The sequence below is a fragment of the Hoplias malabaricus genome, chromosome 9 (genome assembly GCF_029633855.1).
Source record: "Hoplias malabaricus isolate fHopMal1 chromosome 9, fHopMal1.hap1, whole genome shotgun sequence".
Lineage (NCBI taxonomy): Eukaryota > Metazoa > Chordata > Actinopteri > Characiformes > Erythrinidae > Hoplias > Hoplias malabaricus.
In genome coordinates this window covers 10,471,239-10,499,138 of record NC_089808.1, presented here as the reverse complement: position 1 = coordinate 10,499,138, position 27,900 = coordinate 10,471,239, and positions in this window count along the sequence as shown.

Sequence of the window (27,900 nt, the reverse complement as noted above, 5' to 3'; positions counted from 1 at the left end):
CAAAACTAGAGTGGGGACCTTCATGTGCTCAGCAAGAAGAAGAACTGGGGGAAGGGACAGGATTGTGGGGCTATAGTGATGCACTATAGGATGCAGGAGTAAAAGGGTGATGACATGAAAGCATATTGTTCCTCTTAGGGATATTGCTTCTCTGCATTTGACCCATCCGTGGTAGCGAACACATAAACACACACTAGAGGCAGTGAACACACACACAACTGGAGCAGGGGAGTAGTTTGGGGGTTAGGTTCCTTGCTCAAGGGCACCTCCGACCCTCTGAGCTCAAGCTCTCTTCTCTAACCTCAAGGTCACGGCTGCCCCCAAAGGTCACTACTTTAGAAGTGCTGACACTGTTCTGTGTTTTGTATCCACACTAAAAACCTACATTTTTAAATAAAATAATCTGTCTTACATATTTAGACATAAGTCAAAAATACCAAATAAAAACTCAATTTCCAGAAAATCTGGGATGCTGTGCAAAATGGTTATTGCATATAAAACCATGTGGTAGAGTTCTCAGGGATAATGTGTGTAGTTATATTTTTGTAGCATTACACAAATTGATCGCTCTTTGTTTTTTAGCCAAAACCCAACATATTTATAATGTGTTACTGGCATCGAGTTCAAAACTGGCAAATATTTATCAAACACAATAAACTTTCTCAGGATCAACATTAAAATATTGTCTTTGTGCTGCTTTCAGTTAAATATAGTTTTTAAATGATTAGTACATCATTGCTTTCAGTTTTTCTTTACATTTTGCACAGCGTCTTAACATTTTTGTAAACAGGGTTTGTCTGTTCAAAGCCTCTACACCCACTATATCCCTCAGATTTGGGGTTATAAATTACTGTCTCTAAAAGATGGTTTTATACGCAACAACCATTTCTCCAGGTTTAGGACACTATCCACTTTAAGGGGAATTTCAGCTAAATTTTCTGATGAACTCAATTACAATTCACTCATTCTGAAAGTGAACAGCAGCATTCCAGAGAAAAGTGCAAAATCAGAATAGTTTACAGTGAGTTAGGGACCAGTCGTCTGAAGCATTCAAATATACAAAGCAATCACAACAATGTATTAAATGCATAAAGAATGAATTGTTGGCTGTGAGATATATGTAGGACATTGAAGAAAACTAGTGCCGAGACTAGTGCTCTTCTCAGTTCTCTAACTGTGGTTCTAGCAAAATATATTCAGATCAGCAGCATGAACTAATAATGAACTGACACTAAAGACTGATGTAATGTTTAAAGTCTATGTTCTCTCTCTTTCTTCCTCTCCACAGTCATGGGTTCCTCTCTGTGTTTCCTCCTGCTGTTCTCAGGTCAGTGTTAGTTCATAATGATCTGTTAAACTCTGCTGTTTCAGAACTGTACTGCTGTGCTGACGAGAGGTTTTAATCTCTGCAGGTCTGTGGACTCTTTCTCTGGGTCTGCCTCGTCAGTTTTATCTGGTGAATGAAGAAAAGAACTGGACTGAAGCTCAGAAATACTGCAGACAGAACTACACTGACCTGGCCACCATTGAGAGCCAAGAGGAGATGGATGTTTTAATAGCTCTGGTCAATCAGACATCAAGCCGTTACTGAATAGGACTATTCGGGCCGACAGTTCCACCAGGCAACAACTCTGTAAGAACATGTACATTAATATTTAGAGGAGTGTATTATGCATTGACATTAACACAATTAACATTAAAGAAACATGTTTTAAAGTTACTTTCTCTTGGCCACAGTGTGTGATAATGATCTAATGTAACAACCTGCACCTATTTCATATACAATGTGTGGCCTAAAGTTTGTGGACTAAGGTTCATCCTTTATATTTTCTAAACTGCAGGGTTTTAAATGGGAGTTTGTCCTCTGTAACAGATTCTAATCCACTGTAAAGGCTTCACATTCGATGCTGGAAGAGTAGTTCTGATGCTGGGTGATTAGAGATGATAGATCACAAACACACAGCTCTCAGCTGGAAAGCAAATTTGGAGCCCCATTTCTTCTTAGGAAACAGCTTCAAGTCTAGTGTGGTGACTGACTGCTTTTAGCTCAACTCCTAATTTAGCTGAAGACATTGATGTGGAATGTTGCATTTACCTTTGTGCTGTAGGTAAAATATTTTTTAAAAGATTGAAAGAAAACCACAGATTCTCAGACAAATGCCATAATCGTTCTCTCCCCTTTATATTTCCATAGTGCTGTTGATGAATTAGCAAAACAGTGAACAAAAGAATCACAGAATTTGTAGCAATTAATCGCATCTTGCCTACGTTAGAAATGAGTTTTTTATAATGGATATTAAATAAAAAATGCTTGTTTGTGTGTGTGTGTGTTTGTGTGTGTGTGTGTGTGAGAGAGAGAGAGAGAGAGAGAGAGAGAGAGAGAGAGAGAGAGAGAGAATATGAAGATGATTTGTTGGAGTTAGTTTTTAGATTTAATGCATATTTCAGCACAAATACAATGTAACTGACTTTCTGATCTCAACATTGTAACTGTGCTGTGTTTATATCTTTAAATAATAGCGCTACTTTCTCACTAGGCTCTGTAAAAGGAGTCGTGGCCAAATTTTGAAAATGAATAATTAGAGTTAAAAAATGTAATGCACTAAAGCCCTATGTACGTTAATGCATTAATTTTGACAGTACTTTGTTTCATTTAACGCTTTTAGTTTAATTAAATATTTTCACATATAACCTCAAGGAAAGAATACATTTTTTAAGTCATATTTTTAAGGAGACATCAAAAGATCAGCATTAAATAATGTTTTAGTGTTCGTCTTGCTTGTGTTTATCAAGGGTTCATATATTTGTGGAGGACTCTGTACTGATCAGGTATTAATTTGTTTCCAGACCTGGGTGTGGTCAGATGGGAGTAACTCCTCGTACAGGGACTGGCATCCGGGAGAGCCAAGCAACGGTTCTGGTGAAGACTGTGTGCAATTATGGAATAGTAACCAGTGGAATAATGCTCGCTGCCATAACCTAAATCCATTTGTCTGCTACAAAAGTGAGTAATATAAGGTAATAATATGCAGTACATGAGGTGCATTTATACTGAACAAAAATATAAAGGCAACACTTTGGTTTTTCCTCCCATTTTTCATGATTTGTGAACAATATCTGAGAGAAAAAGGCCTTTTGTGTTCATAGAAAAAGTCTTAGATCTTTGAGGTGAGCTCATGAAAAATGGGAGCAAAAACAAAAGTGTTGCCTTTATATTTATGTTCAGTATATTTCAGTTTAAAATTGTGTTTAAAGCAGTTGCACTGAGTGAGGACTTTAAAGCAGGATTCTGAAAAAAGTAATGGAGTGATAAACTGCAGAAACCAACACTGAAACACACAGAAACAGAAACACAATGAAACACACAACTGACTCTATACTTTAGACAAAGAAAGCTCAGAAGTCTTTATTCTCATTTCTTCGCAGGTCCACTGACTCTGGTTAATGAAACCAAGACATGGAAAGACGCTCTAAATTACTGCAGAACGCACCACGTGGACCTGGCCTCTGTTCATAACGAGACAATCCAGCAGTGGGTGGAGATTGCAGTTAATTATTCCTCCACTGCTAATGTGTGGCTGGGTCTGCGTCACACCTGCACCTTGAACTTCTGGTTCTGGGTGAGTGGAGAGTCCCTGTGCTACCAGAACTGGGCCCCGGGGAACGGGACAGGGCTGGAAGACTGCACAGGAGGAGAAAGATCAGGAGCGATACAGTCTGGAAGTAAAGAGTGGATCAGTCTGTCACAGAATCAGAAACTCAACTTCATCTGCACAGACGAGGGTCAGTAATGGACTTATATTCATCAATGTCTGAATATTAACAGTGAATAAATAATGTCTGATGATGTTTGCTTTTTTCCTTTAGAGATGTAGAAGAGGATACAAGCTGCTCAAAATCATGCTGATAATTAATATTCATTTCTTCCTCAGCAAAGTTTTAATAAGAAAGACAAGTTTAGTTTGAAAACTGTTAATATATAACTGGGATTATGGTACATTTTCTTGTTATTGTTAAGACACTTTAGAAATATTTTTAACTCATTCTGGCAACACGTGATGTGTAGATGTGTCTGTACACATTAATTATTTTCTTGAACCTCTACATTACAGACTGTTATTTTGATCTTTGTAACAAAAACACTAACACTGTAGATTTATTCTGCTGTGTAGATTTACAGATGTTTTATATACGTTTTTTATTTGTAGATTGTAGGTTGCTGTTCTCTGTATTTGCTCTAATTAATAAACTCTGGTGTTGATTCTCTCTTCTAACTATGGTACTCTATACTATAATTCATTTGGTCTCTGCTGACTCAGGAGAGCTGCACTAGACTCGAGTCCGACTGATTCAGTGAAGGAAAGTCTTTGAGGTAAAGAATGAGGTGAAATAGATGCAGTGTATAAGACGTCTGAAAACACAAAGCTGTAAGTGCATTGTAGGAGTGTTTTAAGAACTCTTCTATTGAGCAGTGTACTCTTTAGTAACAGAACACATATTCACTCACAGACATTAGAAAAGCAACATCACCAGGAGTTTCAGGTGAGAAACACTTCATGCAAAAAACAAACAAACAAACGTACAACAAAAGCAAACAAACAAAAACAACGTAGTCCTAAAGTCTAAACCTCCATGGTATTAGATTATCCAAATACTGGAAGGCATAGAGTGAATGTTATTAATTATGTATTAGCGATTTGCTTTTCAGATGTGTGTGAGGTCAACACTGCACATAAATACAATAAATACAAAAATACCTTATGTAATATTATATGTAATGTTATATTTTCCTATAAAGGAAAACACCATGAAAACTGGAAAAAAACAACATTACTTACTTAGTCAATTAAGGGCCATTCTCACCTAAGAACTTACTAGAACATGTAAAATGTTCAATAATCTATGACCTATATTCCATTGCTTTTTTTCCATATTTAAGAGTAAACCCTTCTGTTATGTTCGTTTTTCAGGAACAGCAATGATGTCCGCGGGTCAATTTGAACCGGTGCATGTTTAATTATCCAAAAGATGTCTGAAACCCAAAAAATTCTAACCAGCAGTGTGAATATGTAATTACTAACTCCATTACTAATTATTCCATCAATATTTAGTGCAGTTTTGTTCCTTACCTCTAACAGGTAATGGTTCAAAGTAATGGTTCAATTAGGATAAATCACTTGTTTTACATAAAAAGTTATGAGAGAAGCCAATTTACCTAAACTCCATGTTTTTGGACTGTGGGAGGAAACCAAAAACCCCAGAGGATTTGTCATTCATTCATTGTTTGTAACCCTTATCCAATTCAGGGTCGTGGTGGGTGCAGAGCCTACTCGGAATCTCTGGGCGCAAGGTGGGAACACACCCTGGAGGGAGCGCCAGTCCTTCACAGGGCGACACACACACTCACATATTCACACCTACGGACACTTGAGTCCCCAACCCACCTACCAACGTGTGTTTTTGGACTGTGGGAGGAAACCGGAGCACCCGAAGGATACCCACACAGACACAGGGAGAACACACCACACTCCTCACAGACAATCACCCGGAGGAAACCCACGCAGACACAGGGAGAACACACCACACTCCTCACAGACAATCACCCGGAGGAAACCCACGCAGACACAGGGAGAACACACCACACTCCTCACAGACAATCACCCGGAGGAAACCCACGCAGACACAGGGAGAACACACCACACTCCTCACAGACAGTCACCCGGAGGAAACCCACATGGACACAGGGAGAACACACCATACTCCTCACAGACAGTCACCCGGAGGAAACCCACACAGACACAGGGAGAACACACCACACACCTCACAGAGAGTCACCCGGAGGAAACCCACACAGACACAGGGAGAACACACCTCACTCCTCACAGAGAGTCACCCGGAGGAAACCCACACAGACACAGGGAGAACACACCACACTCCTCACAGACAGTCACCCAGAGGAAACCCATGCAGACACAGGGAGAACACACCTGGAGCTGTGTGACTGCGACACTACCTTCTGCGCCACTGTGCCGCACCAATATCAGAATCATTAGAACCAGAATTTAGCTCAAGATAGTCTTGGTCTTCAGACACATCCTCCTCTATTTCACTGTCATAATCAATGATGACTTCCAGAGCCTCCTGGACTGTCGTCCTTTTGCTTCGGCTGCTCATTTTGTAAAGGTCTGCCTGACACAGTGTAATGTTGGTAGGACTCCCATGCAGAGAATCTTTTATGTTTTGCCCCTCCCCTGTTGAGTGTCCACTGAATGTGGGTGGAGTTTTCCTGTGAGAACATGAATAGTTCATGTCAAAAGTCATAACATCTGCACCTGTGTACCTGTGTGTGCGTGTGTGTGTGTGTGGCTGAAATATGTCTCACAGTTGCAAACAAAGAAATACTCTGACATTTGTGACACCCTTTGGCCTCCAGTTCGACTGCCGGGTCAAATTGACCCGAACAGTATCTATGTAATATAAACATGCAGGGGGTGGTTGCAAATATGTGAGATGAACCATTTTCATATTATATGTTGATTACACTAATTAAGGCAAGCAGAAGGAGTTTCATACTGAAAAAAAGTACTTTTAACTACTTTTCCTAGATCTTCAAACTTTAAAACGGGTCCATTTGACCCGCAACATAACAGGAGGGTTAATGTAGACACAGAGCAGAAGTATCATTTTCATGTTGTAGCTCATCATTGTAAACTGCTGCTCTGGGACATAATGCATAACTTTTAAAGTGTGTTGGTAAAATAATGATATTAGTTTTATCATCAACATCATGATTGTTTGAATAAAAATGTATACTTCTGTGAACAAATGAGCATCTTCATTTATCCTTTTTAGAACAATTTGAATAATGTTTTTTTTTGTCTATTCAACACAGTGGCTAAATATCACCTGCACCTCACCTCAGCTCCTCTACAATTCCTGTGTAATTCTGTGTGGTGTTTATTTGCCTGTGAAACTGACCTTCTGTTGTTAAGCTACTTTGCTTCCTGTGTTTAACATCTGTGTAAAGATTCTGCCTCTTATACGTTTGTACTACAAAATTATAAAATTAAAAGGACCTGTTTGTTTCTATTTTATCAAGTGCATTAACTTATAGGTGTATTTTTTCAAACTGCCTCTTTAGAAAGATTGTAAATGTTAAATATGGTCCCTGCAACACACTTGATTTGTGGATTTTTATTTTACTTCATGATTTGAACATAGCACCTGTCCTTCACATTGTGTGAAAACTTCATGACGTATGAAACCAATATAAAAATACTCCAGAATGACATCCAAATATAATTCTTATAATACTGACTTCAGTGGAAACTTTAAGGTAAATTTCAGCCTCCTATAAAGGTACTATTTTGGAGATACATGTTATTAGAGTGTAGCGCAGCAAGTAGTGTCACAGTCACACAGGTTGTGTGTTCAAGTCCCACTCCGGGTGACTGTGTGGAGCTGAGTGGGGACCTACCATGTGCTCAGTGAGAACAAGATCTCCGGGAAGGGGCAGGGTAGTTGGAATCATGGTGATAGTAATGCAAACTGAGGGATATGATCTGTGCATCTGAAGTCAGTCATGTACAGGTGCATACTTATTGTTTACTAAATGTATTTGCTTTTTAGTAAATGAATGAATTTACTGTGTGCACATATTTGCCTGCAGTGAGCCTTCATGTAAATCACCATCAAAACAAAGTAAGCAGTGCTCTTTAGTAACAGAACCCAAATTCACTCACAGACAACATCACCAGGAGTTTCAGGTAAGAAATATCTTCAGTTTATTCAAATTAGTTCTAAAGTCTAAAACGTCAGGGTATCAGATTCTTCAAATACTTGGCGTTCTAGATTGAATATGTTTTCAATAATGAATTAGGCATTTTTTCTCTAGATGCTCTTGAGGTTAAAATCTTGAGGCTAAAATAATTTCAGAAATCTCATGTAGGTTTAAAGGAGTCATCTGTAAAACTGACACCAAACTTTCAAAATTGGAACTATAATACAGTTTCAAAACAGTGGAGAGATCTATGTGTCCTCCCCCTCCTCCCCAGACATGAAGCTGGAGCCAGTTGCCAGTTGGAGGAAAACTGAACCAACAAGCAAGAGATGACTTTAAGAACTATGGGCTGTAATAGCTAAGCAGAATGTGCTGTAATCAACATATTTACACAGAAAAGCGTTCATTATTTCACTAAAACTCTATCTATGTAAGAAAAAGACAATTCAGTGAACGAGCGGCTGCCATTTCCCTGGATTGATTAGCTTTTACAGTCCACAGACCCGACATCTTTCAAATGTTGCTATGCCTCTGTACTTCTATGTTTTTTCAGAAATGATTTGCTGTTACCTGCTACTTCTTCTAAACTGCCTCCAATTTTCAAACACAAAGCCAGTATTTCCTCCCAATTTACTCTGTCTCTGATGATAGAGATGGGCAGTGGGGATTTTGGGTCTAGTAAAATGTAACATTTTGGTAAAATTTAACAAAAGTCTGTGCACTTGGTCATTTCATGGCTGAAAGACACTATGTTTGTAGACCTGGCAGCAGTGGGTTTTGACTGTAAAAATGATTGGTCAAAGGGCGGGATCACAGGAGCTCTGCTTTGGATTGGGAAGTTCTCAGAGTGAATATACTTCTTCAGCAAAGCTATGAGAGGCAGCAGTGTTTTAGCTTTGACTGTTTCCTTCATTTGATATACAACTGATTCCAATTTTATGGAAAGGTAACAGACGAGTTCCTCATTAAAAAGTTCTTGTTTTTCTAAACGCTTGTACGTAATATAAAGATACAAATGTTCTATTTGAACTCTTCTATAAATTTAAAAGGATAATTTTATGTAAAATGTAATTTTTCAGTGAATAAATGGTCAGTGGTTGAAAGCCCTTATTAATCAACATTTAAACACAAAAATGAAAACAAGCTTTCAAAACAACAATAGCAAAAAAATCTGATATTTCTCCAAAGCCAAGCTCCATGAAGAGCTTGAAAAAAAGTTGCTACATTTTTTTAGATTTCCACACAGGTCACATTTAGTCAGAGATTAAATCTTTTAAACATTGTTTACAAAGCATTATGTAGTGTATGTTGTGTATACACTGTAATATATATAAATATATATATTATATATATTTATATATTGTGTTTGTAGCGTTTGACCTTATTCAAACTCTTCTGATTACTGACGTTTTGACTAATGATAATAATTGTTATGATTGACTTAAATGACAAAAACATTAACGAGTAGTCAGAGAGTGAATACTGTCATTGCTACGTGAGTTCTTCAGGATTTTCAGACTTTTAATGAACAGACTCCACACACTTATTTCAAATAATGGAAATATTTTATTAAAAGGAAAAAGAATATTTACTTAACATAGCATAATCTTAGGAATTCTCACTGGATCAACGCAGCTCAAACTAGTTGGAATCTAAAGATAGGCTAGGCGATATGACTTGACTAATGTGTTACTAAATGAGGTTTTAATTAATGTATACATTTATCAAGAGACTTAATTAGGCATCAGCTTCTGAAAAGTGAGTAAAGTTTGCTTGCTTACTCTTTTTGCCTTTTTCACCGAGCCATCGGGTCCCGCAGTTTCAATCTCCGTTCTCCGGGTTTTTGCTTCTTATCCTCCCCGTGTCGTCGAAGGTAGGCTCTGGAAAGGGGATTCCTTCCAGTTTGAGTCAGACACTCTTGGCCTTAGACGGGGTGACGTCAGAAAGGAAGTCAAAAGAGTAAGAGTTAAGAGCGTAAGAGTTAAGAAGTTAAGAGACCGGCGTGAGCCGGGCACTCTCTTTTCAGAGGTGGGGAGGTATCCTTCCTTTGATTGGATCCTGGGTCTGAGGCTCACGTGACTTGCTTCACGTTTCAGAGAGAGAAAAGATTCACGCATACACAAAAATTACTTATACATGTTTGTGATATAGCACAATGAGTGTCCTGGATTATTAATATCAAACATCTACGTATATATATCTTGGGTATTTTATGATTACATCCCACTACAATATTATGCTAGAAGATACTAATTCGTTTTCTTAACCAGAGACATGAAACTTTCTTTCATGATTGGAACAGTAATACACATCACTTCATTGGTTGGTAGATGTTCACCTGAGAATAACAAGGGGGTGACATTAATACATATTTGCATAAAACATGTTCATAAACACTCGTTGCGTTCGGTATGCATTTAGGAGTCAGTAGGGCGAAACATGATTTCGCAAACGTCCACTTGGGGTCGCTGTTGGTCCATGCTGTTCGTCCTGTGCGGGTGGGTTAACAGGAGTTCAGACCGAGGTCACTCCTGTTAGTCATCTGTTGATTTCTGCAGGAGATAATCACGAGCCACTTAGGCGCCAAAGCCATAAGACCGGTCCTTTTTAATTCCGGTCTTCACCACTTTGTTTGATCTTCTTTTTGCCTAAGAGCATCATAAACTGGGTTTGTTTTCTTTCCATTTCTGAAGACGACGGAGGGGGTCACTGGAAAGTGTCCTGCTCAGTCTTTGATGTGAGTTTATGTGTGTGTGTGGGTGGGGGAGTGCAGAGTCTTTGCACACACGCAGTCTGTGGAATGTGGGGTTCTGTACCAAATAAATCCTTAGTCTTTCATTCAGAACTTTTCATTTCTTTTCTCGATCCATACTCCACTACAATTATTTACATTCAGTCACTGAGACCTTTTTGCCTAAAGCAATTTACTTGAACATGTGGAAGCCATAGTAATGCATTTATAACTGTCATGCCCTTGCCCTGTCTAGTGTGTTCCTGCTCTGTCTGTGTCTCCCTTGTTTCCTTGTTTGCCATGTGCTAGGAGCACATGGCTTTGTTATTGATTTGTTCTTGTCTCCCTAGTCTTCACCTTAGCTCCATCCTCTCGTTGTGCCTCCTCTGTGGTCCTGCCCCCTCGTTATCTTTTCCACACGTTCCTTGTCTGTGGTGTGTATTTAAACTCCCCTGTGTCAGTGTTTCTTTGTTGTACATTACCGTGTTGATTTCCCTTTGTGTGCTTTTTTAGTCTGTCTGTCTGTCTGTTTGTTTGTCTCTCTGGTCTGTTAATATTTCCCCCTCTCTCTCATCTGTAGGTTTAGTTTTTGGATCTCTGTAGTCTGTTTATTGCCTTCCTTTCTAAATATCCCTCTCTGTCTCTCTATTAATTATTTTTTGGTCCAAATAAATCCTGCTGTGTTATTGCGTTTGGGTCCACCTCTGTCAGTCCACCCAGTGATGACAATAACCTATATATTCATTCATTCATTCATTCATTATCTGTAACTGCTTATCCAATTCTTTGGACGCGAGGCGGGCATACACCCTGGAGGGGGCGCCAGTCCTTCACAGGGCAACACACACACACACACTTTTGAGTCACCAATCCACCTGCAACGTGTGTTTTTGGACTGTGGGAGGAAACCGGAGCACCCGGAGGAAACCCACGCAAACACGGGGAGAACACGCCAACTCCTCACAGACAGTCACCTAGAGCGGGAATCGAACTCACAACCTCCAGGTCCCTGGAGCTGTATGACTGCAACACTACCTGCTGTGCCACCGTGCCGCCATAACCTATATAAAGCGATTTTATTTATTGCAGTATACAAATATAATGTTCACATGGAGCTGTAGTGCATTATTTTCATGTTTCATCATTGTAAATATCTACTCTAGGTCATAATGTATAAGCTACATTTAAAGTGTGTTTATAATAATACCAACAGCAACAGCAGAAACTGCTTATTATTCTAATGGGAAAAAATATGATACTTCTCTGAACAAATGATCATTTTCATTTGTCCTCTTTAGAACAATTTAGAATATTTTTGCTTTTGGTCTTCTATTCAAATTGTTGGCTAAATATAATCTGTTCTCACCTCAGTTCCTCTCCAATTCCTGTGAAGTTTCTCATTTTCCCTCAGGCTCTGTAAAGTTTTAACTCGGTGTGGTGTGTATTTGTCTGTGAAACTGACCTTCACTTGTTAAGCTACTCTATTCCTGTGTTTAGTATTTGTGTAAAGATTCTGATATCTCTGTACTACACAGTGAAGTATGACATTTTTTCCATTGACACTACAGCTGTTTCTGAACCAAATACAGTATCTAGCAAGACTATACTATTAAATGTCACTGCACCTCAAACAGGAATGCCACTGTCAAGGAAATAACAGAATGGGCTCAGGAATACTTCCAGAAAGCATTGTCAGTGAACACAATCCACTGTGCCATCTGCCGTTGCCAGCTGAAACTCTACAGTGCAAAGAGGAAGCCATTTCTAAGCAAGCTCCACAAGCTCAGACATTTGCACTGGGCCAGGGGTCTTTTAAAATGGAGTGTGGCAAAATGGAAGACTGTTCTGTGGTCAAATGAGTCACGATTTGAAGTTCTTTATGGAACACTGGGATGCCGTGTCATCCGGACCAGAGAGGACAAGGATAACCCAAGCTGTTATCAACGCTCCGTTCAGAAGCCTGCATCACTGAATGTATGGGGTTGCATGAGTGCTTGTGGCATGGGCAGCTTGCATGTCTGGAAAGACACCATTAACGCAGAGAACTATGTTCAGGTTCTAGAACAACATATGCTCCCATCTAGACGTCATCTCTTTCAGGGAAGACCCTGCATTTTTCAACAAGATAATGCCAGACCACATTCTGCAGCAATCACAACATCATGGCTACGTAGGAGAAGGATCCGGGTACTGAAATGGCCAGACTGCAGTCCAGATCTTTCACTTATAGAGAACATTTGGCGCATCATAAAGAGGAAGGTGCGACAAAAAAGGCCCAAGACGATTGAACAGTTAGAGGCCTGTATTAGACATGAATGGGAGAGCATTCCTATTTCTAAACTTGAGAAACTGGTCTCCTCTGTTCCCAGACGTCTGTTGAGTGTTGTAAGAAGAAGGGGGGATGCCACACAGTGGTAAAAAATGGCCTTGTCCCAATTTTTTTGGGATTTGTTGACGCCATGAAATTTTGAAACAACATATTTTTCCCTTAAAATGATACATTCTCTCAGTTTAAACATTTGATCTGTGATTTGTGTTCTATTCTGAATAAAATATTAGATGTTGGCACCTCCACATCATTGCATTCCGTTTTTATTCACAATTTGTTTAGTGTCCCAACTTTTTTGGAATCCGGTTTGTAAATGTATAACCAGTAAATTCTTCTGCAAAATATGACCTACTTGTTGCATACTCACCAGTCTTAACATTTCAGTCATTACTGCAGTCAGGTACCGATGTGGGATGGTCAGTTTTGGATCACAAATTCCATCATGACTAATGCCAGAGTTACTGGATGATACTCATTATCAGAGAATGCAGCTCCACTGCTCCACAGCAGTGTCATTACCATGCACTAACCTAAGCTCTGGAAATTCTCATTTCATTCCTTGCTTTTCTGTTTAGGTTATACCAGCTGTGTGTGAACAATAAAATGTTAGAGTCATACATCTGATATCTGCGACCTATAAAGGATTAAATTGAATAATTATGTACTTTTTTCTCCTTTTCTTAAATAAAGCGCTTACTCATAAGTAATGGGCTTTTTAAAAATGCACCAGCATTTTTTAAATTGTTTTTTTTTTTTTATTGATGCAATATGAAACATTGCTTTACATGAACATATTGTGGGTTTTGTAGTAGATCTAGTTCACATTAAAACTTGTGAAATGTTCAGTTAAAGTCACTGTAATTAGAATTAACATTAATAGCATTTATTTTTTATTTTGGCTCCAATCTTTTTTTTCTTTTAGCTCTAATATCGAGACACACGTTGTGTACTGAGTAAACTACCATGACTTGAAATGTCTTCAGACGTCTTGCAATATTCTCTCCAACCACATATATCATTGACTTATTTTTTTTTTCTTCCTATCTGACATTTTCAATGCTTAATTGCACTATATTTCATCCCCTAGCCAATGACTAGAGAAGTCGGCTGCCAGTGTGATGTTCTATCTACCAGGAGTGCTTTCATCCAAGCCTTAATACCAAGTCCAAAGCCCAAACGACGGAGTAAAGGTAGATTAATGTACTATTTTATGTTTCATTAAAAAAGCTGATGAAGTGACAGACTATTTGCTTTGCTGCTGTGTTAACTTTAATCAGTGTTTATTGTGATATTAGCAATTCAGGTAAGACCTCTGGACATGACTGCGTTCCTCTCAGAAGACGATTTTACCTTCGCGTCAGCAAAAAGGCCTCACATGGAGGAGCTAAATGACAAGTAAGTGTGTGTGTTTGTGTGTGTGTGATATTTACTTTTCAAGCCATATTTTGGGCTGTTATACACAGGTCTGTCACAATAATTACATTATCAATTTATCATACGAAATATGAACATTTCTTCAATAATGTTTGCTGAACTTAATATCACTCATTGTGTTCACTGGTGTATTTGTTTTAGAAATGAACTGGTTTAGAATTCATCTGGTTTTCACTGGTCTCTATTCTGGGGCTGTTTTGTCAGTTTGTTTGACAACTGTGGTTTTATTTTATTTATGTTTTATTTATTTAGGATATTTAAGCTTCTTTTAATATTCTTACTACAATATCTACATAGGGGGCATGGTGGCGCAGCAGGTAGTGTCGCAGTCACACAGCTCCAGGGGCCTGGAGATTGGGGGTTCAATTCCCTCTCCGGGTGACTGTCTGTGAGGAGTTGGTGTGTTCTCCCCGTGTTGGCGTGGGTGTTTCTCTGGGTGCTCCGGTTTCCTCCCACAGTTCAAAAACACATGTTGGTAGGTGGATTGGTGACTCAAAAGCAGTGGCGGATGCTGGTCTTTCAAGGAGGGGAAGCTCAATTTCAGCCTACATCATAAAATGTGTCGGTTTATTAATATGTAAATTCTGCCCTCCGTTCCTTTTCAAGAAAATGATCTTTGACCCTATAGTACCAACAAGGCGTCTTTTCCAGGGACTTGACTAGTGTCCTCTCAATGGCCAGCAGAGCTAGGCTGCTTAAATGGCCTTGGCCCATGTGAAGTGTCCCCGCCTGTGCTCCCACGGATCTTTACACCAAAGGATCGCTGATTCGCTCATTTCGCTGTCAATCAAAAAGGGATTCAGCCTCAGACAGATCATTCAATCATCATGCAGAAGCTGAGCGTCCGGGCCAGCCGAGGCCAGCCCACTGCCCCATAGACCCCAGAGACGCTGAGCGTCCGATGGGCAGGACAAAGCCCAGTATTTATCCAATCACTCGTCTCGTTTCGCTGCACTTCGCAGCTTCGCTATTGAACTCTGTGGACGCTCAGCGTCTGATAAGAAGCTGATTCTGAACAAACGTTGAGCGCGTTGTAGTGCGTATTTATTCAATGGCATGTACACACAACAGTATATATTTGATCAATTATTTTTTTACATTTTAGGGAAAGCTGAGCTTCCCTTGCAGTCTTAGAGCAATCGCCACTACTCAAAAGTGTCCGTAGGTGTGAGTGAATGTGTGTGTTGCCCTGTGAAGGACTAGCGCCCCCTCCAGGGTGTATTCCCGCCTTGTTCCCAATGATTCCAGGTAGGCTCTGGACCCACCGCGACCCTGAACTGGATAAGCGGTTACAGATAATGAATGAATGAATGAATATCTAAATATTCGTAACTTCGTTTTTCATTCATTCATTGTCTGTAAGTGCTTATCCAGTTGAGGGTCGCGGTGGGTCCAGAGTCTGCCCAGAATCACTGGGCACAAGGCAGGAACACACCCTGGAGGGGGCATCAGTCCTACACAGGGCGACACACACTCACATATTCAGTCACACCTATGGACACTTTTGAGTCGCCAATCCACCTACCAATGTGTGTTTTTGGACCGCGGGAGGAAACCGGAGCACCCGGAGGAAACCCACACGAACACAGAGAGAACACACCAAGCTCCTCACAGACACACAGGTCCCTGGAGCTGTGTGACTGTGACATATATCAACCACAAAAAAAGAGTACAAATTAACTGTACAAAGCATGCCTCAGTTGTTCCTGTTGTTCTGTATAAATAAAGCCAAGATTGTCTGTATATGTTGTCAAATTTGCAACCAGATTCTATGCTGTAGAGACCAGAGTCCAAGACAGACACATCTGGTCAGTTGGATTGTCCTCCAGAGCAGATATGTGCATGCTGCAAACAACCTTAATTTCTCATTATTTTCATTTTCTCAAAGTGTATCTGCTGTGTATGAAACTTTACACACCACCTTAAACTTTTAGCATTTAAAGTGAAATGGACAATTCTACCAGGGGTCACATAATCATTGTTTCATTTAAGGTGGAATTAAAGGTTCTACAAGTAACAGAACTGTTGTCTAATTTAAATTGGATTGGATCCTTCTACCTGAGACACGTAGTCATTTCTGCTCTATTTAAGGTGGATGGGTAAAGTTTTCTAGGTGCCAGAATGTAACTATAGCATATTAAAGGTGGAACTGAAAAGTTCTGCTGATGCCAGCATGTAATTGCTGTATTCCTAAAGTAATATATTTAAACATTGTTATGACTAGCTGTGTTTGTGATTTATTTATTTATTTTCATGCGTGCGGTTTATAATCCAATTGCACCATTTAAAAAATCTGATTTATAAACCCCACTGTGACCACAGAAACTGGAAAAATAATGTTAATAGCACATCACTTTAAGAACAAACAAACAAACAAACAAACATGTACTTCATAAACACAAAGAGTTGGAAAAGAAAATGTTATTCCAAAAATAAAAAAATATGAAGTGTTTAAACATGGCTCTATGAAGAATTTACATAATTAAAAATGTCATTTTGATACAGGAGCAGTTATGTAACACTAAGCAAGGAGTTTCTGCTGCTGCGGTTGTTCCCTTGTTTGGAGTGCTCCAGCGAGTGCCGAGTTCAGGGCAAAGGCAGAGGAGGAAATCTCTCCCTCAGACAGGAGTGTCTGATCTGCCGTAACTACAGAGTGTGGACCTCTCAACCAGCTCGTAAGACAAAACACAAGGTAAATATTTATTGCTTCGTTCATTCAACATTTATTCTTGCACGTTTTCACCCAGAGCAACTTTATAACAATTTAACTGTTATAAAGATGTGGGCAAATGTTGCATTAGGAGTCTTGCCCAAGTACTGTGGGGAAATTGTAGTGGAGTATAAACTCCAAAAGTGCCTCATAAGGCTCTTATAATGAGGTTTGATTGTTTATTATGTAACTTTTAAACATGCAGCAACACAAATATTACTATTTATAATGTCACCTATAATACAAAATATTATAAATGTTAAATGTTTCATGTTAAAATTGTTTATCTAATTAAACTGCTGTCCTCCCCAGGTGGCTGAAGTGACCGTGATGTTGTCATGTGATGATAATCAGTTATCAGATAGCACATCCATGATGTCTGACCAGGAAGAAGCTTTATATGAAGATGAGGATATCTCACACTCAGACACAGAGGACAATGAGGAGGGGGAGGAGGCCCTGAACTGGACACAGCTGGACAGCGCTTCCATATCTGCTGTACAGAATGTTGAATTTCATTTTAAAGTAAAAGAAGAAGACAATAGTGAGGCCTTAACGCTCTTTTGTGGAGAGAGTGAGAATTGGGCAGCAGTGAAAACCGAGGCAGAGTGGTCAAATACAGAGACAAATATCATACCAGAAGCAGTGGAGAATTATGCTTCACCACAGATAGAGTGGACAAATGCATCCACGACCATGTTCAAGACAGAGGCCCATGCTGAGGATGACTCTGTCCATGTCCCGGGAAACACGATCAGAACTGAAGATCAGAACTGTAAACAGCCAAATCCAGCAGAGCAAATCATTCAGAGTGCTTCAAACACAGAGGGTGACCAGGAGGGGGCAGTGAAATGCAATAAATACACTTCAGCTTGTACAGAGGAAGAGGAAAAGCAAGGTGAGCCCAGAGAATCATCAAATCTGGCAGATCAAGACACTTTGCAAGAGTATTGTACTCTTTTAGAGGCAAATAAAGAATATGACGTAAGAGACCAAGAAACAGAGCTCTCATGCAGTTCTCCATACAGTCCAAAAACATGTGACGAGGGTCCTGAATGGAACGTTTGTGGAAAGAAGAGACGAATTCGAAGGGAATACAATTGCATCATGTGCTCCAGGGTCCTGGCTTCTTTCCAGAGCTATGCCAGGCATATGCGAACCCACACTGGAGAAAAACCCTACTCCTGTTGGGTCTGCAAATGTTCCTTTAACCAGCCTGAAGAACCACTTGCAGAGTCATCACAGCATTGAATCACCACATACAGACTAAAGAAAAAAGAATGTTTCCAATCCAGTTACTAAGTAATCATAAAAAGAAAAGACTTTAATAACAAAAACACAGTAGCCATGCAGACATCTAATGTGAAAATAATAGAATATACAGACATATTTTAGTTCTCTCGCTCTGTTAGCTTTTTAATCCGTAAAAACTTTTATGATCATGAGTACCTAGAGTCTTATACGTCATTATGTAAAGTTACCTTTTTTATGGATTTATGACTGCAGTATTTTCTGGGTGGTTTGAATTTTGTTTGAAGGACAAATTACTCCTTCAGACCTAATGTCTATTTCATATTCCACTTGCTGTCTGTAAAATATCGGCAGTAGGTTTGAAGCCATTGTTGGTCCTACTCTGCACGGTGCCTGAACTCAACTAGGCTCACTGACAGATGTGTGCCAAAAATACAGTACACCCACCACCATGCTTCACAGAGGTGTGATCATGGGGAGTTTCCCATTCAACACAAGTTTTTATGTTCTTAGGTTATTGTTCTCAAGATGCCAACATGGATATCTACAGACTTTTCTGAATATCTAATTAAACTGCACATTTTCGCTCTTGATGGTTAACATTGGTTAAATTGTGAAAGTCTTCTGAGCTACACTGGTATATTAATTTAATATGGTATTCTTTGACATGTCTTTGCAAACATTTTTAATCACTTCAGCTGTCAGAATGCAATGTTCAACTATTCATGACACTGACACATTTTGTTTGGATTACATCCCAAGATTTTGTAGATTTACAGTCAAATGAAGGTCAGTTTCAGTGAAGTTGATTTCTCTGGTAATGGATCCATATGCAAACCTAGAATCAACTGTTGTGTGAAAATGCAGATACAGTCTGTGGCTGTGGGTGATATCTATTTAAACATCTTATATTTAGTTTTGGGACCAATGTTATTTATATAATCCTTATTTGAATAATTCAGTAATGCGTATACTTTTTTATACACACAAACACTGAGTAGCCACATCATTAAACCAACCAAACAACGAACAAATATTGTGTGATTTATTTATTTATTTATTTAAAATGGCATTGTGTCACCAAAACTGATCTTGCCAACCAGGGCATGTACTCCACAAGACATCTGAAGGTGCTTTCAGCAGTGGATAGTAGTTAGCATTGGGCCCGTGTCACAGGCACTCGGAGCAGTTTGCGGCTACACTGTCCCACATGCAGCACGCTGTGATGTGTTCTGACACTTTTCTACTAAAACCAATTTGAAGTTTTTCAGCAATTCATTCCACAGTAGTTCCTTTCTGGGATCGGACCAAAGGTGTCACAGGTTCTCTTTGCTTCGGTGGCTTCAAACCATTATATACTGGGAGAACCCACAAGACCGGTCATAAACACATGTTATAAGAAGAGGGTTGTTTCATTTCAGTTAACAATTAACCAGTTAATTTGTGTTGATTTGCATTATTTTTGTGAGTCTTCATGTAAGTGCAGTTAAATGTGGAGAGCACACACTGTTCACTACCGGCACCAACAGCTTTACCGAAAAGGTAAGAAACTCACTTTAAGTTCATTCACTGAACATTTTCTCTTCACAAATTGAAGGTACTCGTCCTTAAGAAACAGGTGGTTTCTTTTTGTGTGTTTGTAGCTATTCTTCCTTCCAAAGCATGAACCAAGAATGAACTAGTAGTACAGATTCTTTAAGCTGACTCCTTAACGCTGAATCCCCCCTCTCTCTCTTCATCTACAGTCATGGGTTCCTCTCTGTATTTCCTCCTGCTTTACTCAGGTCAGTGTAGATTCATGATCACCTGTATAAGTGCTGTTTCAGAACTGTACTGCCGTGCTGACGAGAGGTTTTAATCTCTGCAGGTCTGTGGACTCTTTCTCTGTGTTTGACTCATGAGTTTCATCTGGTGAATGAAAATAAGAACTGGACTGAAGCTCAGAAATTCTGCAGAGAGAACTACACTGACCTGGTGGATTAATATATATTAACATTTAGAGGAGTGTATTATGCATTGACATTAACACAATTAACATTAAAGAAACATGCTTTAAAGTTACTTTCTCTGAGCCACAGTGTGTGATAATGATCTAATGTAACAACCTGCACCTATTTCATATACACTGTGTGGCCAAAAGTTTGTGGACTGAGGTTCATCCATTGTATTTTCTAAACTGCAGGGTTTTAAAAGGGAGTTTGTCCTCTGTAACAGATTCTAATCCACTGTAAAGGCTTCACATTCGATGCTGGAAGAGTAGTTCTGATGCTGGGTGATTAGAGATGATAGATCACAAACACACAGGTCTCAGCTGGAAAGCCAATTTGGAGCCCCATTTCTTCTTAGGAAACAGCTTCAAGTCTAGTGTGGTGACTGACTGCTTTTAGCTCAACTCCTAATTTAGTTAAAAACATTGATGTGGAATGTTACATTTACCTTTGTGCTGTAGGTAAAATATGTTTCAAAAGATTGAAAGAAAAACACAGATTCTCAGACAAATGCCATAATCGTTCTCTCCCCTTTATATTTCCATAGTGCTGTTGATGAATTAGAAAAACAGTCAACAAAAGAATCACAGAATTTGTAGCAATTAATTGCATCTTGCCTACGATAGACCAAAGCTTTTTATAATGGATATTAAATAAAAAATCACTAGGTTCTGTAAAAGGAGTCGATTTTGGGAGGAAGATGTGGCAAAATTCTGAAAATGAATAATAAGAGTTAAAAACCGTAATGCACTAAAGCCCTGTGTACGTTAATGCATTAATTTTGACAGCACTTTGTTTTATTTAATGGTTTTAGTTTAATTAAATATTTTCTCATAAAACCACAAGGAAAGGATAAATTTTTTAAGTCATATTTTTAAGGAGACATCAAAAGATCAGCATTAAATAATGTTTTAGTGTTTGTTTTGCTCGTGTTTATCAAGGGTTCATATATTTGTGGAGGACTCTGTACTGATCAGGTATTAATTTGTTTCTAGACCTGGGTGTGGTCAGATGGGAGTAACTCCTCGTACAGGGACTGGTATCCGGGAGAGCCAAGCAACGGTTCGGGTGAAGACTGTGTGCAATTATGGGATGATAACCAGTGAATTAATGCAGAGAACTATGTTCAGGTTCTAGAACAACATATGCTCCCATCTAGATGTCATCTCTTTCAGGGAACACCCTGCATTTTTCAACAAGATAATGCCAGACCACATTCTGCAGCAATCACAACATCATGGCTACGTAGGAGAAGGATCCGGGTACTGAAATGGCCAGCCTGCAGTCCAGATCTTTCACCTATAGAGAACATTTGGCACATCATAAAGAGGAAAGTGCGACAAAGAAGGCCCAAGGCGACTGAAAAGTTAAAGGCCTGTATTAGACATGAATGGGAGAGCATTCCTATTTCTAAACTTGAGAAACTGGTCTCCTCTGTCCCCAGACGTCTGTTGAGTGTTGTAAGGAGAAGGGGGGATGCCACACAGTGGTAAAAATGACCTTGTTCCAACTTTTTAGAATTTGTTGACGCCATGAAATTTTGAAACAACATATTTTTCCCTTAAAATGATACATTCTCTCAGTTTAAACTTTTGATCTGTGATTTGTGTTCTATTCTGAATAAAATATTAGATGTTGGCACCTCCACATCATTGCATTCAGTTTTTATTCACAATTTGTTTAGTGTCCCAACTTTTTTGGAATTTGGTTTGTAAATGTATAACCAGTAAATTCATCTGCAAAATATGACCTACTTGTTGCATACTCACCAGTCTTAACATTTCAGTCATTACTGCAGTCAGGTACCGATGTGGGATGGTCAGTTTTGGATCACAAATTCCATCATGACTAATGCCAGAATTACTGGATGGTGCTTCATCATTTAAGAGAATGCAGCTCCACTGCTCCACAGCAGTGTCATTACCATGCACAAACCTAAGCTCTGGAAATTCTCATTTCAGTCCATGCTTTTCTGTTTAGGTTATACCAGCTGTGTGTGAACAATAAAATGTTAGAGTCATACATGTGATATCTGCGACCTATAAAGGGTTAAACTTAATAATTATGTACTTTTTTCTCCTTTTCTTAAATGAAGCGCTCACTCATAAGTAATGGGCTTTTTAAAAATGCACCTGTAGGGGTGGACAGTATTACACTTTTTTAAATTGTTTTTTTTTTTATTGATGCAATATGAAACATTGCTTTACATGAACATATTGTGGGTTTTGTAGTAGATTTAGTTCACATTAAAACTTGTGAAATGTTCAGTTAAAGTCACTGTAATTAGAATTAACATTAATAGCATTTATTTTTCTTTTGGCTCCATTCTTTTTTTTTCTTTTGGCTCTAATATCGAGACACACGTTGTGTACTGAGAAAACTACCATGACTTGAAATGTCTTCAGACGTCTTGAAATATTCTCTACAACCACATATATCATTAACTTGTTTTTTTTTCTTCCTATCTGACATTTTCAATGCTTAATTGCACTATATTTCATCCCCTAGCCAATGACTAGAGAAGTCGGCTGCCAGTGTGATGTTCCATCTACCAGGAGTGCTTTCATCCAAGCCTTAATACCTCAGAACTAAAATTTGGGTTACTCAACATAAGATCACTAAACTCAAAAGCACTCATCGTAAATGATATTATAAGTGATCATAAATTCAATGTTTTCTGTCTCACGGAAACGTGGGTTAAACCAAATGAATATTTAGCACTAAATGAAGCCACCCCCCTAGGCTATAATTATGCACATAGCCCAAGAATATCAGGCAAAGGAGGTGGAGTATGTGTAATTTACCAAAATACCCTAGAAATTATTCTTAAACAATGTGACACCTTCTCTTCTTTTGAGGTTCTCTCCACTATTATTACAAATCCGGTCACAAAAAAGGACGCATTTTTATTATGCAACATTTACAGACCACCAGGGCCTTACTTAGAATTTCTGAAAGAATTCAGCGATTTTGCTACAAACCTAGCGGTGTGCAATCATAAAGTTATAATTGTAGGAGATTTCAATATCCATTTTGAGAAGGAAAGTGACCCACTAAAAAAGGCATTTACCTCAATCTTAGACTCTATTGGTATTACTCAAAATGTAACAGGGCCTACACACTACTGCAGCCACACTTTAGACTTAGTTCTGACACTAGGTCTTAACATTGACAAAATTAATATCTTACCGCAATCCTCAGCAATCTCCGATCATTACTTAATTTCATATGAGCTACGTTTTATCCATAATATATGTAAGAACCCTCGCTATTCTACAAGGCGTATAATAAAACCATCTACCGCCCTACAATTTATAGAAAACCTACCAGAACTATCGACCCCAGTTCCAACTCCATCAGACCCAATAGACCTAGATGTACTAACTGATTACCTAGAAAATACCTGTCGATCTACTTTAGAAAAGGTAGCACCACTTAAACATAAAAGTATAAGACAGAAAAAGCTCGCACCATGGTATAATGATAAGACCCGTACTTTAAAACAAACATTACGAAAACTAGAGCGGAAATGGTGATCAACCAAGCTTGAAGTGTTCCATTCTGCCTGGAAGGACAGCCTTATAGAGTATAGAAATGCCCTCACTAAAGCTCGCTCAGCATATCTGGCCTCGCTGATCTCCCATAATAAAAATAATCCGAGAGCACTGTTTAGTGTGTTTTCTAGAATTACAAAAAATCAAGCAGGTTCTGAACAACTAATTCCAGCAACTCTCACCAGTAAAGATTTTATGGACTTTTTTAATAATAAAATTGAGAATATTAGACAACAAACTCTAGCCACAGGATCAAATCCATCCTGGCTGCCACCTGATGTGAATGAAATAAAACACAATATAACTGTAAAAGAAAGACTTGAAACCTTTTACCCACTCCCACAATTAGAACTAGAGAAGATTATCACCTCCGCAAACTGTACAACTTGCACACTTGATGCAATTCCCACAAAGTTGCTCAAAGAAGTACTACCAGCTATTATTGATCCTCTTTTAACTATAGTAAACTCATCGCTTAGTCTGGGCCATGTACCCAAAGCTTTTAAACTAGCAGTTATTAAACCTATGATCAAGAAACCAAATCTTGATGCTAGTACACTGTCTAATTACAGGCCTATTTCTAATTTGCCATTTCTGTCTAAGATCTTAGAAAAAGCTGTGGCCCAACAACTTAGTTCATATCTACATAAGAATCATATATATGAAAAATTCCAATCTGGATTCAGGCAACATCATAGTACAGAGACAGCTCTAGTCAAGATAACAAATGATCTTCTTCTTGCCTCTGATCAAGGCCACGTATCCCTGTTGGTGCTTCTTGACCTAAGCGCAGCCTTCGATACAATAGACCACAATATTCTCATAGAAAGGTTAGAAAACATCGTTGGAATCACAGGGACAGCCCTATTATGGTTTAAATCTTACTTAACGGAACGTTATCAATTCGTAAAAGTAAACAATCTAAATTCAAATTATTCTAAAGTAAGATTTGGAATTCCACAAGGCTCTATTTTAGGACCATTATTATTTACATTATACATGTTACCGCTAGGCACAGTTATAAGAAACCATGACATTAACTTTCACTGTTTCGCAGACGACACACAATTGTATATTTCAGCCAAGCCCGATGACAAACACCGATTAAAGAAAATAGAGGACTGTGTAAAGGACGTGAAAGGCTGGATGTTGCGTAACTTCCTCCTTCTAAACAGCAACAAAACAGAGGTCCTGCTTTTGGGTCCAAAAGTGACAAGAAATAAATTATCAGACTTAATTTTAAATCTAGCTAACTTTCCAGTTAAACCTGGTTCAGCAGCAAAAAATCTTGGTGTCATAATTGACCCGGATTTATCATTTGATCAACACATAGGTAGTATCACTAGGACAGCTTTTTTACATCTTCGCAATATTGCTAAGATTAGAAATGCCTTATCCCTCCAGGACGCAGAAACATTAGTACATGCCTTTATTACTTCAAGGCTTGACTACTGTAACGCACTACTGTCAGGATGCACCAGCAGCAATTTAAGAAAACTTCAACTAGTTCAAAATGCTGCAGCTAGGGTCCTCACTAAAACTAGAAAATTTGAACATATCAGCCCAGTTTTATCATCACTTCATTGGCTGCCTGTTAAATTCCGCATTGACTACAAAATTTTGTTATTAACATATAAAGCTCTACATGGGCTTGCTCCTGAATATCTTCAAGATACAATTTCCTATTATGAGCCTCCACGTTTACTCAGATCACAGAATACTGGATTTTTAAATGTTCCCAGAATTCAGAAGGCCTCAGCTGGGGGAAGAGCCTTTTCTTATAAAGCCCCCCAACTCTGGAATGATCTTCCAGAAAATGTTCGGGACTCAGACACAGTCACAATCTTCAAATGTAGGCTAAAAACTCATTTGTTTAGTTTATCATTTGGTAGCTAATGCTCCCCCATAGATAAAGGCGGCAGATCCGGGGGGTCCATGGACACAGGGAATTATAGTAAACTGAGACGCTGGTGCTGTCGTCCCGCCGCTTCTCGCGATCACTCAGGTTTGTTGACGGTGGAGCGGAGGGATGCCAGTGTTTCAGGATGCTCCCGTGTCTGTGTGTCCTCCTGGTTCTCTCCTTTTAGTTAATGCTGTCATAGTCAGATCTGCTGGAGTCATTAGCCACACTCTGGAAATTTTCATATTTTCTACTTTACAAACACAAAACAGTTCAAAACTAATTCCATCCCTTTACATCTTTCCGAGTAAACGACTGCCCACTTGTCTGTCTGGACACTGATGGATGACTGTCGAGATCCTCCTCCACGCTTCAGACCAGCTGCCCACGCTCCAGCAACCACCAAGTGCCTTGAAGCTGTCCCTACACTGAAGTTCTCATGGACTACTAACTATCATCACCAGTAGATTGACCAGAGGAGGATGGGTCACCCCTTGTGAGCCTTGGTTCCTCCCAAGGTTTCTTCCTCAGCTGGGGGAGTTTTTCCTTGCCACTGTCGCCCCTGGCTTGCTCACTTGAGGGTTTTACATTTGTTTTTACATTTCATGTCAAATCTTTGTCTTACTGGAATTCTGTGAAGCTGCTTTGTGACAACATCAGTTGTGAAAAGCGCTATATAAATAAATTTGATTTGATTTGATTTGAAGTCCAAAGCCCAAACGACGGAGTAAAGGTAGACTAATGTTCTATTTTATGTTTCATTAAAAAAGCTGATCAAATGACAGACTATTTGCTTTGCTGCTGCGTTAACTTTAATCAGTGTTTATTGTGATATTAGCAATTCAGGTAAGACCTCTGGACATGACTGCGTTCCTCTCAGAAGATGATTTTACCTTCACTTCAGCAAAAAGGCCTCGCATGGAGGAGATAAATGACAAGTAAGTGTGTGTGTGATATTTATTTTTCAAGACATATTTTGGGCTGTTATACACAGGTCTGTCACAATAATTACATTATCAATTTCTCATACGATATATGAACATTTCTTCAATAATGTTTGCTGAACTTAATATCACTCATTGTGTTTACTGGTGTATTTGTTTTAGAAATGAACTGATTTAGAAATGATCTGGTTTTCACTGGTCTCTCTTCTGGGGCTGTTTTGTCAGTTTGTTTGAAAACTGTGGTTTTATTTTATTTATGTTTTATTTATTTAGGATATTTAAGCTTTTTTAATATTCCTACTACAATATCTAAATATTCTTAACTTCGTTTTTCATTTATTCATCCATTGTTTGTAAGCGCTTATCCAGTTCAGGGTCACGGTGGGTCTGGAGCCTACCCAGAATCACTGGGCACAAGGCAGGAACACACCCTGGAGGTGGCGTCAGTCCTACACAGGGCGACACACACCCACATATTCACTCACACCTAAGGACACTTATGAGTCGCCAATCCACCTACCAACGTGTGTTTTTGGACCGTGGGAGGAAACCGGAGCACCCGGAGGAAACCCATGTGGACACAGGGAGAACACACCAAGCTCCTCACAGACAGTCCCCCGGCATGAGACTTGAAGACCAAAGGCCAAGACAAACACGTCTGGTCAGTTAAAAAATCTGATTTATAAGCCCCACTGTGACCACAGAAACTGAAAAAATAATGTTAATAGCACATTGCTTTAAGAACAAACAAACAAACATATACTTCATAAACACAAAGAGTTGGAAAAGAAAATTCATTCATTCATTCATTATCTGTAAGCGCTTATCCAATTCAGGGTCGCGGTGTGTCCAGAGCCTACCTGGAATCATTGGGCGCAAGGCGGGAATACACCCTGGAGGGGGCGCCAGTCCTTCACAGGGCAACACAGACACACACACACACACACACACATTCACACCTACGGACACTTTTGAGTCACCAATCCACCTACCAACGTGTGTTTTTGGACTGTGGGGAGCACCCGGAGGAAACCCACGCGGACACCGGGAGAACACACCAACTGCTCACAGGGAAAAGAAAATGTTATTACAAAAATAAAAAATATGAAGTGTTTAAACGTGGCTCTATGAAGAATTTACATAATTAAATGTCATTTCAATGCAGTAGCAGTTATGTAACGTTGAGCAAGGAGTTTCTGCTGCTGCGGTTGTTCTGTTGTTTGGAGTGCTCCAGCGAGTGCTGAGTTCGGGGGAAAGGCAGAGGAGGAAATCTCTCCCT